Source organism: Oncorhynchus mykiss, chromosome 2 (genome assembly GCF_013265735.2).
Source record: "Oncorhynchus mykiss isolate Arlee chromosome 2, USDA_OmykA_1.1, whole genome shotgun sequence".
Taxonomy (NCBI): Eukaryota; Metazoa; Chordata; class Actinopteri; order Salmoniformes; family Salmonidae; genus Oncorhynchus; species Oncorhynchus mykiss.
The window spans coordinates 96,534,579-96,551,212 of NC_048566.1; positions in this window are offsets into that span (position 1 = coordinate 96,534,579).

The following is a 16,634-nucleotide window of genomic DNA, read 5'->3' on the forward strand; positions in this document are numbered from 1 at the left end:
GATGCCCTGGTCACTAACTAACCGACGCCCTGGTTACTAACCAACCAACACCCTGGTCACTAACTAACCAACACTCTGGTCACTAACTAACCAACACCCTGGTCACTAACCAACACCCTGGTCACTAACCAACCAACACCCTGGTCACTAACCAACCAACACCCTGGTCACTAACCAACCAACACCCTGGTCACTAACCAACCAACACCCTGGTCACTATAACCAACCAACACCCTGGTCACTATAACCAACCAACACCCTGGTCACTAACCAACCAACACCCTGGTCACTAACCAACACCCTGGTCACTAATCAACACCCTGGTCACTAATCAACACCCTGGTCACTAACCAACACCCTGGTCACTAACCAACACCCTGGTCACTAAACTGACACACACAGAAAGAGCATGTAACACTAGGTCTGGCATGGAGGCACCTCCTTTCATCTCTCTCTCTCTGAAATGGCCCCCTCATACCAGCACATTGCCAGATATGGAAACAACTTGAGACTGTGTATAGTAGAGTGGGTGTATGCCTGCGAGAGTGTGTGTGTGACTCTGTATATGCCTGTGTATAGTAGAGTGGGTGTATGCCTGTGAGAGTGTGTGTGTGACTCTGTATATGCCTTTGAATGGTAGAGAGTGTGTGTGTGACTCTGTATATGCCTGTGAATGGTAGAGAGTGAGAGAAAGGAAAGGGGGATACCTAGTCAGTTGTACAACTGAATGTATTCAACTGAAATGTGTCTTCTGCATTTAACCCAACCCCTCTGAATCAGAGAGGTGCGGGGGGGCTGCCATAATCAGCATCCACGTCTTCAGCACCCGGGGAACAGTGGGTTAACTGCCTTGCTCAGGGGGCAGAACAACAGATTTTTACCTTGTCAGCTCGGGGATTTGATCCAGCAACCTTTCGGTTACCCAACGTTCTATCCACTAGGCTACCTGTCAAGGGTGTATGTGAGAAGGTGTGTGTGTGAGTGTGTGTGGGTGACTGTGTATAGTAGAGTGAGTGTGTGTGTATGACTGTATATAGTAGAAAGTGTGTGTGTGGGTGACTGTGTATAGTAGAGTGTGTGCGTGTGTGTGTGTGTGTGTGTGTGTGTGTGTGTGTGTGTGTGTGTGTGTGTGTGTGTGTGTGTGTGTGTGTGACAGGGTGTGTATGGTAGTGTGTGTGCCTATGAGGAAGTGTATCAGACAGACAATCAAAAATGGGATTCTCATCCCTGTTGCACTTAAGGAAGTAAGAAGGGGTCAGGCACCAGCAAATGGGAGAAGAGCTCTGTTGCCAAGTGTACTGTAGAGCTTTCCAAGGACGTAACAAAAGCTTTTTAGTTGTCAGAATGAGTAGTGTTTACACACAGGTAATGGCTAACCCGCCCATTAGCTTATGCTCCATTCTAGTGTGTGTGTGTGTGTGTGTGTGTGTGTGTGTGTGTGTGTGTGCGCGCGTTTGTGTGTGTGTGTGTGTGCGCACGTTTGTGTGTATCCAACAAGGCTTTTCCTAGAACAGAGCTACCAGCCACATGACAACGATGTACTTAAAAGATAGCCTCATTTGGATTTTTTTGCAAACTAAGATGTTCCCAAGAAAGGATTTTAATTTATAGACTCTCTCATTACTTATAAACTATATTTAACTATGTGTTCACTCTCTTCCTGACAGAAATATGTGATACAAAGCAGGCTTCTTCTAGATTGAAATACATTTGGCCCAGAATGGACGGTGTTGTTTTAATGTTTGCCATATTATCTGTACCTACAGTGGTAAGAAAAAGTATGTGAACTCTTTTGGAAATACCTGGATTTCTGCATTAAATTGGTTATAAAATTTGATCGGATTTTCATCTAGGTCACAACAATAGACAAACACAGTCTGCTTAAACGAATAACACACAAACAATGATATGTCTTCATGTCTTTATTGAACACACTGTGTAAACATTCACAGTGCAGGGTGGGAAAAGTATGTGAACCCTTGGATTTAATAACTGGTCGACCCTCCTTTGGCAGCAATAACCTCAACCAAAGGTTTTCTGTTGTTGCGAATCAGACCTGTAACAACGGTCAGGAAGAATTTTGGACCACAACATTTTTTAAGTTCAGCAATATTCTTGGGATGTCTGGTGTGAACTGCTCTCCTTGAAGTCATGCCACAGCATCTCAATCGGGTTGAGGTCAGGACTCTGACTGGGCCACTCCAAAAGGCATATTTTCTTCTGTTGAAGCCATTCTGTTGTTGATTTACTTCTGTGTTTTTGAGTCATTGGCCCGTTGCATCACCCTACTTCTGTTGAGCTTCAATTGGCCGACAGAAAGCCAAACATTCTCCAGCAAAATGTCTTGATAAACTTGGGAATTCATTTTCCCGTCGATGATAGCAAGCTGTCCAGGCCCCGAGGCAGCAAAGCAACCTCAAACCATGATGCTCCCTCCACCAGACTTTACAGTTGGGATGAGGTTTTGATGTTGGTGTGCTGTGTTTTTTTTCTCCACACAGTGTTGTGTGTTCCTTCCAAACAACTCAACTTTAGTTTCATCTGTCCACAGAATATTTTGCCAGTAGCGCTGTGGAACATCCAGGTGCACTTCTGCAAACTTTAGACGTGCAGCAATGTTTTTTTTTTGTACAGCAGTGTCTTCTTCTGTGGTGTCCTCCCATTCTTGTTTAGTATTGTTTAGACTCATCAACAGAGACGTTAGCATGTTCCAGAGATTCCTGTAAGTCTTTAGCTGACACTCTAGGATTCTTCTTAACCTCATTGAGCATTCTGCCCTGTCCTCTTGCAGTCCTCTTGCAGTCATCTTTGCAGGTCGGCCACTCTGAGGGAGAGTAGCAACAGTGCTGAACTTTCTCCATTTATAGACAATTTGTCTTACCGTGGACTGATGATCCTCAAGGCTTTTAGAGATACTTTTGTAACCCTTTCCAGATTTATGCAAGTCAACCATTCTTAATCTTGTGTCTTCTGAGATCTCTTTTATTCGAGGCATGGTTCACATCAGACAATGCTTCTTGTGAAAAGCAAAGAGTGTTTTTATAGGGCAGCTGTAATCGTCTCATTGATTGGACTCCAGGTTAGCTGACTCCAATGAGCTTTTGGAGAAGTCATTAGCCAAGGGGTTCACATACTTTCCCCACCCTGCACTGTGAATGTTTAAATTACATATTCAATATAGACAAGAAAAATACAATAATTTGTCTGTTGTTAGTTTAAGCAGACTGTGTTTGTCTGTTATTAGTTTAAGCAGACTGTGTTCGTCTGTTATTAGTTTAAGCAGACTGTGTTCGTCTGTTGTTAGTTTAAGCAGACTGTGTTCGTCTGTTGTTAGTTTAAGCAGACTGTGTTTGTCTGTTATTAGTTTAAGCAGACTGTGTTCGTCTGTTGTTAGTTTAAGCAGACTGTGTTTGTCTGTTATTAGTTTAAGAACACTGTTTTCGTCTGTTATTAGTTTAAGCAGACTGTGTTCGTCTGTTGTTGTGACTTAGATGAAGATCAGATCAAATTTGATGACCATTATGCAGAAATCCAGGTAATTACAAAGGGTTCACATACTTTCTCTTGCCACTGTACATGTCATTCCTATAGGGGATTATGGGTCCCTCTCTGGTGGGTTAAATTACACTGTAATGTAAAATTGTTGAGAAAGGGGGCTAGTGCCAGAGGTCTAGTCTAGCGGTAACAAAGTCAACTTTAGAGCACACAGTGTTCCATCTCTGTGTCCACCTCTACACACACCTCTCACCAGACCAGTGTTCCATCTCTGTGTCCACCTCTACACACACCTCTCACCAGACCAGTGTTCCATCTCTGTGTCCACCTCCACACACACCTCTTACCAGACCAGGGTTCCATCTCTGTGTCCACCTCTACACACACCTCTCACCAGACCAGTGTTCCATCTCTGTGTCCACCTCTACACACACCTCTCACCAGACCAGTGTTCCATCTCTGTGTCCACCTTCACACACACCTCTTACCAGACCAGGGTTCCATCTCTGTGTCCACCTCTACACACACCTCTCACCAGACCAGTGTTCCATCTCTGTGTCCACCTCCACACACACCTCTCACCAGACCAGTGTTCCACCTCTACACACACCTCTCACCAGACCAGTGTTCCACCTCCACACACACCTCTCACCAGACCAGTGTTCAATCTCTGTGTCCACTTCCACACACACCTCACCAGACCAGTGTTCCATCTCTGTGTCCACCTCCACACACACCTCTCACCTGACCAGTGTTCCATCTCTGTGTCCACCTCCACACACACACCTCTCACCAGACCAGTGTTCCATCTCTGTGTCCACCTCCACACACTCCTCTCACCAGACCAGTGTTCCATCTCTGTGTCCACCTCCACACACACCTCTCACCAGACCAGTGTTCCATCTCTGTGTCCACCTCTACACACACCTCTCACCAGACCAGTGTTCCATCTCTGTGTCCACCTCTACACACACCGCACCAGACCAGTGTTCCATCTCTGTGTCCACCTCCACACACTCCTCTCACCAGACCAGTGTTCCATCTCTGTGTCCACCTCCACAAACACCTCTCACCAGACCAGTGTTCCATCTCTGTGTCCACCTCTACACACTCCTCTCACCAGACCAGTGTTCCATCTCTGTGTCCACCTCCACACACACCTCTTACCAGACCAGGGTTCCATCTCTGTGTCCACCTCTACACACACACCTCTCATCGGTCTCCCCTTCTAATTTATTACGATAGATACAATTAAATTTTCATTACTGTATCTAACCTAATAAAACAATAACATAAGAAAGGGGGGAATTCTGCCCCCCCCCTGCTTTTATTGTATAAATACAATACCTTGCTGTTGTTAAAGCTTTTAGAATTGATTTGTTTTTAGTTATTATCGACTCTTCCTGGTTACTGCTGAGAACCGAGCACATTCATTGGCCGGTGAGTGAGGGTCAGAGACCTCTGACACCAGCAGAGACCAATCACATTTCGGGGCTGTATTAAGAGCATAGAGACAGTCAGGTCTCACTCTGCCCTCTGAACAACATACCACACCTAGCCAACCGTTAAATACAGGTATTCTAAAAGACAGATTTTTAATCAGAAATACTTCCTGTTTCGAGGCTAAAATGGTTCCCTGGTCGATTCTCATCCCAGAGTTGTTTGTTCAGTAACCCAACCCGTTTTCAGTGACAGATGCACACATGGCTGGGCTAAAGGCGTCCTCACACTAGTTTGGGTTTGCTCCTAGTAGAACTCAGCTAGGCGAAGCGGTACGTCTGTGCCAGGCTTACCCTTTAAATACCGTCGCTTGAAAAAAACGAGAAGAAAAACAAAACAAAAACGTCCCTCTTGATAAGAATAATAGGACGGATGCTTATTATTAGTCCTGTTACACACAAGTGTGTCATGGAAATGTTGTTTTTTTTGCTTATCCCAACAGCCCTCTTGAGACACCTGCCGGAAGTGGGGTCACCATTCTCCAGCATACCTGGAGCATTTGGGGATAAGTGCCTTGCGCAAGGGCACAGCAACATACTTTTTCACCTCCAAGTTTCAAACCAGCGACCTGTCGGTTACTGGCCTAACGCTCTAACCTCGAGGCTACCTGCCGCTCTTATAAGACGCCATAGCAACAACATAGCCAGAATACACTTCCGCTAAAATAGGACTAATTAATATATAAAAACATTTTTTATCTGTAAAAGGTCTTAGTCCCACAATTTTACATCTAAGATGTTTGGTGTAGTATTTATCAAGTGAAAAGGTGCATGAACATTTGTTGTCTCTCGTTAAATGACAAACACTTCATTTACATAATATCCCTGTTCATAGCTCCCACTCATACCAGGAGTAGTACTATTGACCAATCACTGACGAAAGGGCGTAGACTTTCGGCTACCGAACTTCGTCCTGGCCTCAAGACAAAATGTCATGTGGATGAACAGAAAAAAACATCACAACATTTCCACTGGGAAGCTTAAGGCTATATGACAACCTGCCTCCTGTCTCCCAACAGACAGGCCAGGATAATGTGAGGGGGCAGGACAGATGTGAAGACGAATATGATGTACACTAAAGAGATGTGCTGCTGCTGTTGCTGTGCTACGGTGGGGTCAGAGTCAGAAATGGAATATGACTTGGCTGCCTCCCTCCTCCGTCTCCACGGTCTTCTCCCTCTTTTGTCTCTATTGCCTTCCGCCTCGCCTCCCTTCGGCAAAAGTCTGCTCTCTCCTCGACTCCTCCGTGTCCCGGAAACCGATGAGTAGTCGAGGATGTTGTCAGTTCTGTTAGAAGGTAAACGGAGTAGTATGCTCACCTCCTCCATTGCCTATTTCAGCAGAGGATGCAAGGAAGTGTTTTATTCATTTTTTACTTAACCTTTAACAAGGCAAGTCAATTATGAACAAATTTTTATTAACAATGACGGCCTCCACCGGCCAAATCCTGACCTGGACGACGCTGGACCAATTCTGCGCTGCCCTATGGGACTCCCGATCACGGCCGGTTGTGATAAAGCCCGGTATCTAACCAGGGTCTGTAATGATGCCATTACAACTATATTCTTCATAGCTGTCTATATACCACCGTAGACCGATGCTGGCAATAAGACCGCACTCAATGAGCTGTATTCCGCCATGGGCAAAGAGAGAGTTTTCATATATAACTTTTGTGGCTGTTTATTTACCACCACAGAGAGATGCTGGCACTAAGACCGCACTCACTCAGCTGTATTATGAAATAAGCAAACAGGAAACCGCTTACCCAGAGGCGGCACTCCTAGTGGCCGGGGACTTTAATGCAGGGAAACTTAAATCAGTTCTACCTCATTTCTATCAGCATGTTAAATGTGCAACCGGAGGGAAAAACACTCTACACCACCTTTACTCCACACACAGAGATGCATACAAAGCTCTCCCTCGCCCACCATTTGGAAAATCTGGCCATAATTCTATCTTCCTGATTCCTACTGACAAACAAAAACTAAAGCAGGAAGTACCAGAGACTCGGTCAATAAGAAAGTGATCAGATGAAGCAAATGCTAAGCTACAGGACTGTTTTGCTAGCACAGACTGGAATATGTTCTGGGATTCCTCAGATGGCATTGAGGAGTACAACACCTCAATAACTGGCTTCATCAATAAGCGCATCGATGACGTCGTCCCCGCAGTGACTGTACGTACATACCCCAACCAGAAGCCTCTATTACAGGCAACATCCACATCAATCTAAAGGCTAAAGCTGCCGCTTTCAAGGAGTGAGACTCTATCTAATCTCGCTATGCCCTCCGATGAACCATCAAACAGGCAAAGCGTCAATACAGGACTAAGATTGAATCGTACTACACTGGCCCAGACGCTCGTCGGATGTGGCAGGGCTTGAAAACTATTACAGACTACAAAGGGAAGCACAGCCACGAGCTGTCCAGTGACACGAACATACCAGACGAGCGAAATTACATCTATGCATCTACGCTTCGAGGCTAATAACACTGAATCATGTATGAGAGCACCAGCTGTTCCGGACATCTGTGTGATCACGCTCTCCGTAGCCGATGTGATTACGACCTTTAAACAGGTCAACATTCACAAGGCCGCAGGGCCAAACGGATTACCATGACGTGTACTCCGAGCATGCGCTGACCAACTGTCAAGTGTCTTCAATGACATTTTCAAACTGTCCCTGACTGACTGACCAACATGTTTCAAGCAGACCACCATAGTCCCTGTGCCCAATAACCCTAATAGCACTCCAATTTGCATACCGCCCCAACAGATCCACAGATGATGCACTCTCTATTGCACTCAACACAGTCCTTTCCCACCTGGACAAAATGAACACCTATGTGAGAATGTTGTTCATTGACTACAGGTCAGCGTTCAACACCATAGTGCCCTCAAAGCTCATCACTAAGCTAAGGACCCTGGGACTAAACACCTCCCTCTGCCACTGGGTCCTGGACTTCCTGACGGGCCGCCCCCAGGTGGTGAGGGTAGGGAACAACACGGGGACCCTTCAGGGGTGGGTGCTCAGTCCCCTCCTGTACTCCCTGTTCACTCATGACTGCACGGCCAGGCACGACTCAAACACCATCATCAAGTTTGCCGATGACACAACAGTGGCAGGCCTGATTGGGAGGTCAGAGACCTGGCCGTGTGGTGCAAGGACAACAACCTCTCCCTTAACGTGATCAAGACAAAGGAGATGATTGTGGATTACAGGAAAAGGAGGACCGAGCGTGCCCCCATTCTCATCGATGGGGCTGTAATGGAACAAGTTGAGAGCTTCAAGTTCCTTGGTGTCCACATCAACAACAAACTAACATGGTCCAAACACACTAAGACAGTCGTGAAGAGGGCACGACAAAGCCTATTCCCCCTCAGGAGACTGGCATGGGTCCTCAGATCCTCAATAGGTTCTACAGCTGCACCATCGAGAGCATCCTGAAGGTTGCATTTCTGCCTGGTATGGCAACTGCTCGGCCTCCGACCACAAGGCACTACAGAGGGTAGTGCGTTTGGCCCAGTACATCACTGGGGCCAAGCTTCCTGCCATCCAGGACCTCTATACCAGGCGGTGTCAGAGGAAGGCCCTAAAATGTTAGAAGACTCCAGCCACCCTAGTCATAGACTGTTCTCTCTGCTACCGCACGGCAAGCGGTACTGCAGCATCAAGTCGAGGTCCAAAAGGCTTCTTAGAGACTTCTACCCCCAAGCCACAAAACCCCTAAACAGCTGATCAAAGGGCTACCCAGACCACTCTTTTACTCTGCTGCTACTCTCTGTTTATTTTCTATGCATGGTCACTTTAACTCTACCTACATGTACATATTACCTCAATTACCTCGACTGACCGGTGTCCATGCACATTGACTCTACTGGTACCCCCTGTATATAGCCTCATTACTAACCTGTACCCCACACATTGACTCTACCGGTACCCCCTGTATATAGCCTCATTACTAACTAGTGTCCCTCCACATTGACTCTACCGGTACCCCCTGTATATAGCCTCATTGCTAACTGGTGTCCCTCCACATTGACTCTACCGGTACCCCCTGTATATAGCATCATTACTAACTGGTACCCCCTGTATATAGCGCCTCATTACTAACTGGTGTCCCTCCACATTGACTCTACCGGTACCCCCTGTATATAGCCTCATTACTAACCGGTACCCCCTGTATATAGCATCATTACTAACCGGTGTCCCTCCACATTGACTCTACCGGTACCCCTGTATATAGCCTCATTACTAACCGGTACCCCCTGTATATAGCCTCATTACTAACTGGTACCCCCTGTATATAGCGCCTCATTACTAACTGGTGTCCCTCCACATTGACTCTACCGGTACCCCCTGTATATAGCCTCATTACTAACTGGTGTCCCTCCACATTGACTCTACTGGTACCCCCTGTATATAGCCTCATTACTAACCGGTGTCACTCCACATTGACTCTACCGGTACCCCCTGTATATAGCCTCATTACTAACCGGTACCCCCTGTATATAGAGCCTCATTACTAACTGGTGTCCCTCCACATTGACTCTACCGGTACCCCCTGTATATAGCCTCATTACTAACTGGTGTCCCTTCACACTGACTCTACCGGTACCCCCTGTATATAGCCTCATTACTAACCGGTACCCCCTGTATATAGCCTCATTACTAACCGGTACCCCCTGTATATAGCCTCATTACTAACCGGTACCCCCTGTATATAGCCTCATTACTAACCGGTACCCCCTGTATATAGCCTCATTACTAACCGGTACCCCCTGTATATAGCCTCATTACTAACTGGTGTCACTCCACATTGACTCTACCAGTACCCCCTGTATATAGCCTCATTACTAACCGGTGTCACTCCACATAGACTCTACCGGTACCCCCTGTATATAGCCTCATTACTAACCGGTACCCCCTGTATATAGAGCCTCATTACTAACCGGTACCCCCTGTATATAGAGCCTCATTACTAACCAGTACCCCCTGTATATAGCCTCATTACTAACCGGTACCCCCTGTATATAGCCTCATTACTAACTAGTGTCCCTCCACATTGACTCTACCGGTACCCCCTGTATATAGCCTCATTACTAACCGGTACCCCCTGTATATAGCCTCATTGCTAACTGGTGTCCCTCCACATTGACTCTACCGGTACCCCCTGTATATAGCATCATTACTAACTGGTACCCCCTGTATATAGCGCCTCATTACTAACTGGTACCCCCTGTATATAGCGCCTCATTACTAACTGGTGTCCCTCCACATTGACTCTACCGGTACCCCCTGTATATAGCATCATTACTAACTGGTACCCCCTGTATATAGCGCCTCATTACTAACTGGTGTCCCTCCACATTGACTCTACCGGTACCCCCTGTATATAGCCTCATTACTAACCGGTACCCCCTGTATATAGCATCATTACTAACCGGTGTCCCTCCACATTGACTCTACCGGTACCCCTGTATATAGCCTCATTACTAACCGGTACCCCCTGTATATAGCCTCATTACTAACTGGTACCCCCTGTATATAGCGCCTCATTACTAACTGGTGTCCCTCCACATTGACTCTACCGGTACCCCCTGTATATAGCCTCATTACTAACTGGTGTCCCTCCACATTGACTCTACTGGTACCCCCTGTATATAGCCTCATTACTAACCGGTGTCACTCCACATTGACTCTACCGGTACCCCCTGTATATAGCCTCATTACTAACCGGTACCCCCTGTATATAGAGCCTCATTACTAACTGGTGTCCCTCCACATTGACTCTACCGGTACCCCCTGTATATAGCCTCATTACTAACTGGTGTCCCTTCACACTGACTCTACCGGTACCCCCTGTATATAGCCTCATTACTAACCGGTACCCCCTGTATATAGCCTCATTACTAACCGGTACCCCCTGTATATAGCCTCATTACTAACCGGTACCCCCTGTATATAGCCTCATTACTAACCGGTACCCCCTGTATATAGCCTCATTACTAACCGGTACCCCCTGTATATAGCCTCATTACTAACCGGTACCCCCTGTATATAGCCTCATTACTAACTGGTGTCACTCCACATTGACTCTACCAGTACCCCCTGTATATAGCCTCATTACTAACCGGTGTCACTCCACATAGACTCTACCGGTACCCCCTGTATATAGCCTCATTACTAACCGGTACCCCCTGTATATAGAGCCTCATTACTAACCGGTACCCCCTGTATATAGAGCCTCATTACTAACCAGTACCCCCTGTATATAGCCTCATTACTAACCGGTACCCCCTGTATATAGCCTCATTACTAACTAGTGTCCCTCCACATTGACTCTACCGGTACCCCCTGTATATAGCCTCATTACTAACCGGTACCCCCTGTATATAGCCTCATTGCTAACTGGTGTCCCTCCACATTGACTCTACCGGTACCCCCTGTATATAGCATCATTACTAACTGGTACCCCCTGTATATAGCGCCTCATTACTAACTGGTACCCCCTGTATATAGCGCCTCATTACTAACTGGTGTCCCTCCACATTGACTCTACCGGTACCCCCTGTATATAGCATCATTACTAACTGGTACCCCCTGTATATAGCGCCTCATTACTAACTGGTGTCCCTCCACATTGACTCTACCGGTACCCCCTGTATATAGCCTCATTACTAACTGGTGTCCCTTCACACTGACTCTACCGGTACCCCCTGTATATAGCCTCATTACTAACCGGTACCCCCTGTATATAGCCTCATTACTAACCGGTACCCCCTGTATATAGCCTCATTACTAACCGGTACCCCCTGTATATAGCCTCATTACTAACCGGTACCCCCTGTATATAGCCTCATTACTAACCGGTACCCCCTGTATATAGCCTCATTACTAACCGGTACCCCCTGTATATAGCCTCATTACTAACTGGTGTCACTCCACATTGACTCTACCAGTACCCCCTGTATATAGCCTCATTACTAACCGGTGTCACTCCACATAGACTCTACCGGTACCCCCTGTATATAGCCTCATTACTAACCGGTACCCCCTGTATATAGAGCCTCATTACTAACCGGTACCCCCTGTATATAGAGCCTCATTACTAACCAGTACCCCCTGTATATAGCCTCATTACTAACCGGTACCCCCTGTATATAGCCTCATTACTAACTAGTGTCCCTCCACATTGACTCTACCGGTACCCCCTGTATATAGCCTCATTACTAACCGGTACCCCCTGTATATAGCCTCATTGCTAACTGGTGTCCCTCCACATTGACTCTACCGGTACCCCCTGTATATAGCATCATTACTAACTGGTACCCCCTGTATATAGCGCCTCATTACTAACTGGTACCCCCTGTATATAGCGCCTCATTACTAACTGGTGTCCCTCCACATTGACTCTACCGGTACCCCCTGTATATAGCATCATTACTAACTGGTACCCCCTGTATATAGCGCCTCATTACTAACTGGTGTCCCTCCACATTGACTCTACCGGTACCCCCTGTATATAGCCTCATTACTAACCGGTACCCCCTGTATATAGCATCATTACTAACCGGTGTCCCTCCACATTGACTCTACCGGTACCCCTGTATATAGCCTCATTACTAACCGGTACCCCCTGTATATAGCCTCATTACTAACTGGTACCCCCTGTATATAGCGCCTCATTACTAACTGGTGTCCCTCCACATTGACTCTACCGGTACCCCCTGTATATAGCCTCATTACTAACTGGTGTCCCTCCACATTGACTCTACTGGTACCCCCTGTATATAGCCTCATTACTAACCGGTGTCACTCCACATTGACTCTACCGGTACCCCCTGTATATAGCCTCATTACTAACCGGTACCCCCTGTATATAGAGCCTCATTACTAACTGGTGTCCCTCCACATTGACTCTACCGGTACCCCCTGTATATAGCCTCATTACTAACTGGTGTCCCTTCACACTGACTCTACCGGTACCCCCTGTATATAGCCTCATTACTAACCGGTACCCCCTGTATATAGCCTCATTACTAACCGGTACCCCCTGTATATAGCCTCATTACTAACCGGTACCCCCTGTATATAGCCTCATTACTAACCGGTACCCCCTGTATATAGCCTCATTACTAACCGGTACCCCCTGTATATAGCCTCATTACTAACCGGTACCCCCTGTATATAGCCTCATTACTAACTGGTGTCACTCCACATTGACTCTACCAGGACCCCCTGTATATAGCCTCATTACTAACCGGTGTCACTCCACATAGACTCTACCGGTACCCCCTGTATATAGCCTCATTACTAACCGGTACCCCCTGTATATAGAGCCTCATTACTAACCGGTACCCCCTGTATATAGAGCCTCATTACTAACCAGTACCCCCTGTATATAGCCTCATTACTAACCGGTACCCCCTGTATATAGCCTCATTACTAACTAGTGTCCCTCCACATTGACTCTACCGGTACCCCCTGTATATAGCCTCATTACTAACCGGTACCCCCTGTATATAGCCTCATTGCTAACTGGTGTCCCTCCACATTGACTCTACCGGTACCCCCTGTATATAGCATCATTACTAACTGGTACCCCCTGTATATAGCGCCTCATTACTAACTGGTACCCCCTGTATATAGCGCCTCATTACTAACTGGTGTCCCTCCACATTGACTCTACCGGTACCCCCTGTATATAGCATCATTACTAACTGGTACCCCCTGTATATAGCGCCTCATTACTAACTGGTGTCCCTCCACATTGACTCTACCGGTACCCCCTGTATATAGCCTCATTACTAACCGGTACCCCCTGTATATAGCATCATTACTAACCGGTGTCCCTCCACATTGACTCTACCGGTACCCCTGTATATAGCCTCATTACTAACCGGTACCCCCTGTATATAGCCTCATTACTAACTGGTACCCCCTGTATATAGCGCCTCATTACTAACTGGTGTCCCTCCACATTGACTCTACCGGTACCCCCTGTATATAGCCTCATTACTGTTTAATTATACATTTATTTTATTTTTTCTACTTATCTATTTTTACTTAACACTTGTTTATTTATTTTTCTTAATGCGTTGTTGGTTAAGGGCTTGTAAGTAAACATTGAACTGTATTCGTCGCACGTGACAAATAACATTTTGATTTGATGCCTTAGACCGCTGCGCCACTCGGGAGCTTCAACAACCCCTTTGAAACAGCTGTTGTTTCCTGGAAGGAGCAAAGCATGCTCCACATTTAAAAAAACAATACGCTACTTATCCCTTTCAGCTGCTAAATGTCTTGTACAACAAGCTACATTTGTTTTTTAATCCCTTTATACATTCATTTTTTGGAAATCCACCCCCTGTAAAGAGTGGAGAAGGATAGTCTCATTTCATACAAGCGTGTAGATTAGTGAAAATCCTCTTGGTCTGAGGATGACAGAGAATTAGGCTAGGGGAATATGCCCATAATATGTTAATATACCATCTGACTCCGTTATTGCATGAACGTTGAAGGTCCATAATCCATGGGAGCTAGCCTAGGTACAGTAGCGAAGCATCACCACTCAGAATACTATAAGAATACTATAAGATAAATGTAGCCAGCAGTGTACCACCCTGTATCCCACTGCTGACTTGCTTCTGATGCTAAGCAGGGTTGGTCCTGGTCAGTCCCTGGATGGGAGACCAGATGCTGCTGGAAGTGGTGTTGGAGGACCAGTAGGAGGCACTCTTTCCTCTGGTCTATTTAAAAAAAAAAAAAAAAAAATGCCCCATGGCAGTGATTGGGGACATTGCCCTGTGTCGGGTGCCGTCTTTTAGATGGGACATTAAACGGGTGACCTGCCTCTCTGTGGTCACTAAAGATCCCACGTCACTTATCATAAGAGTAGAGGTGTTAACCCTGGTGTCCTGGCTACATTCCCAATCGGGGCCTCAAACCATCATGATCACTAAATGAGCATGTGTTCTCAGTCAATTTACCTGATAAAATAAAATCTAGGTTTACTGTTATGCAATTATTAAGAGGTTAGTATCTTGAAATCAATAGCATTAAATAATTGAATTCAAAGCTGCACAGCTAGAGGCCAGGAGATTGGTTTACAATGACTCCATGATGCCAGCTTTTATTCTTCCAAGAGCGCCAAATCCTAGTGTCTCCCATCGTCTAGTCACATCACATTACATGGCCCCAAAAACATTTAAAACAGAAAAGATAAAACTTCACACTCATTCTCTAATCTAATCACCACATCTCAATACACTGTATGATAAAGAGCCGTGTCCTCCCTCTTCGGACTATCAGCCGTCTGATGAACAGAATAACAGTTTCCATGTAACAGTAAATCCATAGAATTTAACAGTACAATAAAAACATTCACAGCTCTCTCGTTTGTCTTCAAACAATCTAATACATAATCTTTTCATTCACACAGTAACATTCATTTCTTCGATAAAAGCTTTCCTCAGTATTCACACCTCCAATGGTGTCCGTGCTCCCAGAGTTCTACGGGAAAGTCCCTCCCCGGAGAAAGCCACAGATAAAGTGTGTTTGACCCCTGTGATAGCCTACAGATAAGTCAGCCATCCAAACAATGTCATAAATCGTGATTGAGTCATCACGCTGGGCCTCGGCGCCAGCAAGTCGCTAGACGCTTCTTCATCCCTGGCCTTCATCATCGTTCATATTTGTTGGCTCTCTATTTGTTTCCACGTTTCCTCGATGACCTTTGACCCGGGGAGGAGAGGACAGGACGCACCTTGTCTTCCCTCTCCTCCCCTCTCTCCCCCATACCTCTCCTCTACTACCCCCTCTCTCCCCCATACCTTTCCTCCCCTCTCTCTCCCTTATACCTCTCCTCTCTCTCCTCCCCTCTCTCTCCCCCATACCTTTCCTCCCCTCTCTCCCTTATACCTCTCCTCCCCTCTCTCTCCCTTATACCTCTCCTCTCTCCTCCCCTCTCTCTCCCCCATACCTATCCTCTCTCCTCACCTCTCTCTCCCCCATACCTTTCCTCCCCTCTCTCCCTTATACCTCTCCTCCCCTCTCTCTCCCTTATACCTCTCCTCTCTCTCCTCCCCTCTCTCTCCGCCATACCTCTCCTCTCTCTCCTCCCCTCTCTCTCCCCCATACCTCTCCTCTACTACCCCCTCTCTCTCTCCCCCATACCTCTCCTTTACTACCCCCTCTCTCCCCCATACCTCTCCTCTCTCCCCCATACCTTTCCTCCCCTCTCTCCCTTATACCTCTCCTCCCCTCTCTCTCCCTTATACCTCTCCTCTCCCCTCCTCTCTCCCCCATATCTCTCCTCTCCTCTCTCTCCCATACCTCTCCTCCCCTCTCTTTCCCCCATATCTCTCCTCTCCTCTCTCTCCCATACCTCTCCTCCCCTCTCTTTCCCCCATCTCCTTCTGCCTCTTCCCTCTGCTTCAGTTAGGGGTCAAAGGTCACGGTGTCTCCTGGTGCTAGAAGTTCAGAGGTCATGTGTTTCTATCTAGCTCAGGCAGGTCATGTGGAAACACACCTTATCAATTAGAACGGAACAGCGCGAGAACCCAAGAATAAGCACCCACCATGTCATGCAACTGTAAGATAATGGGTAGCTTATAGAATAGTCATCAACATCAGCA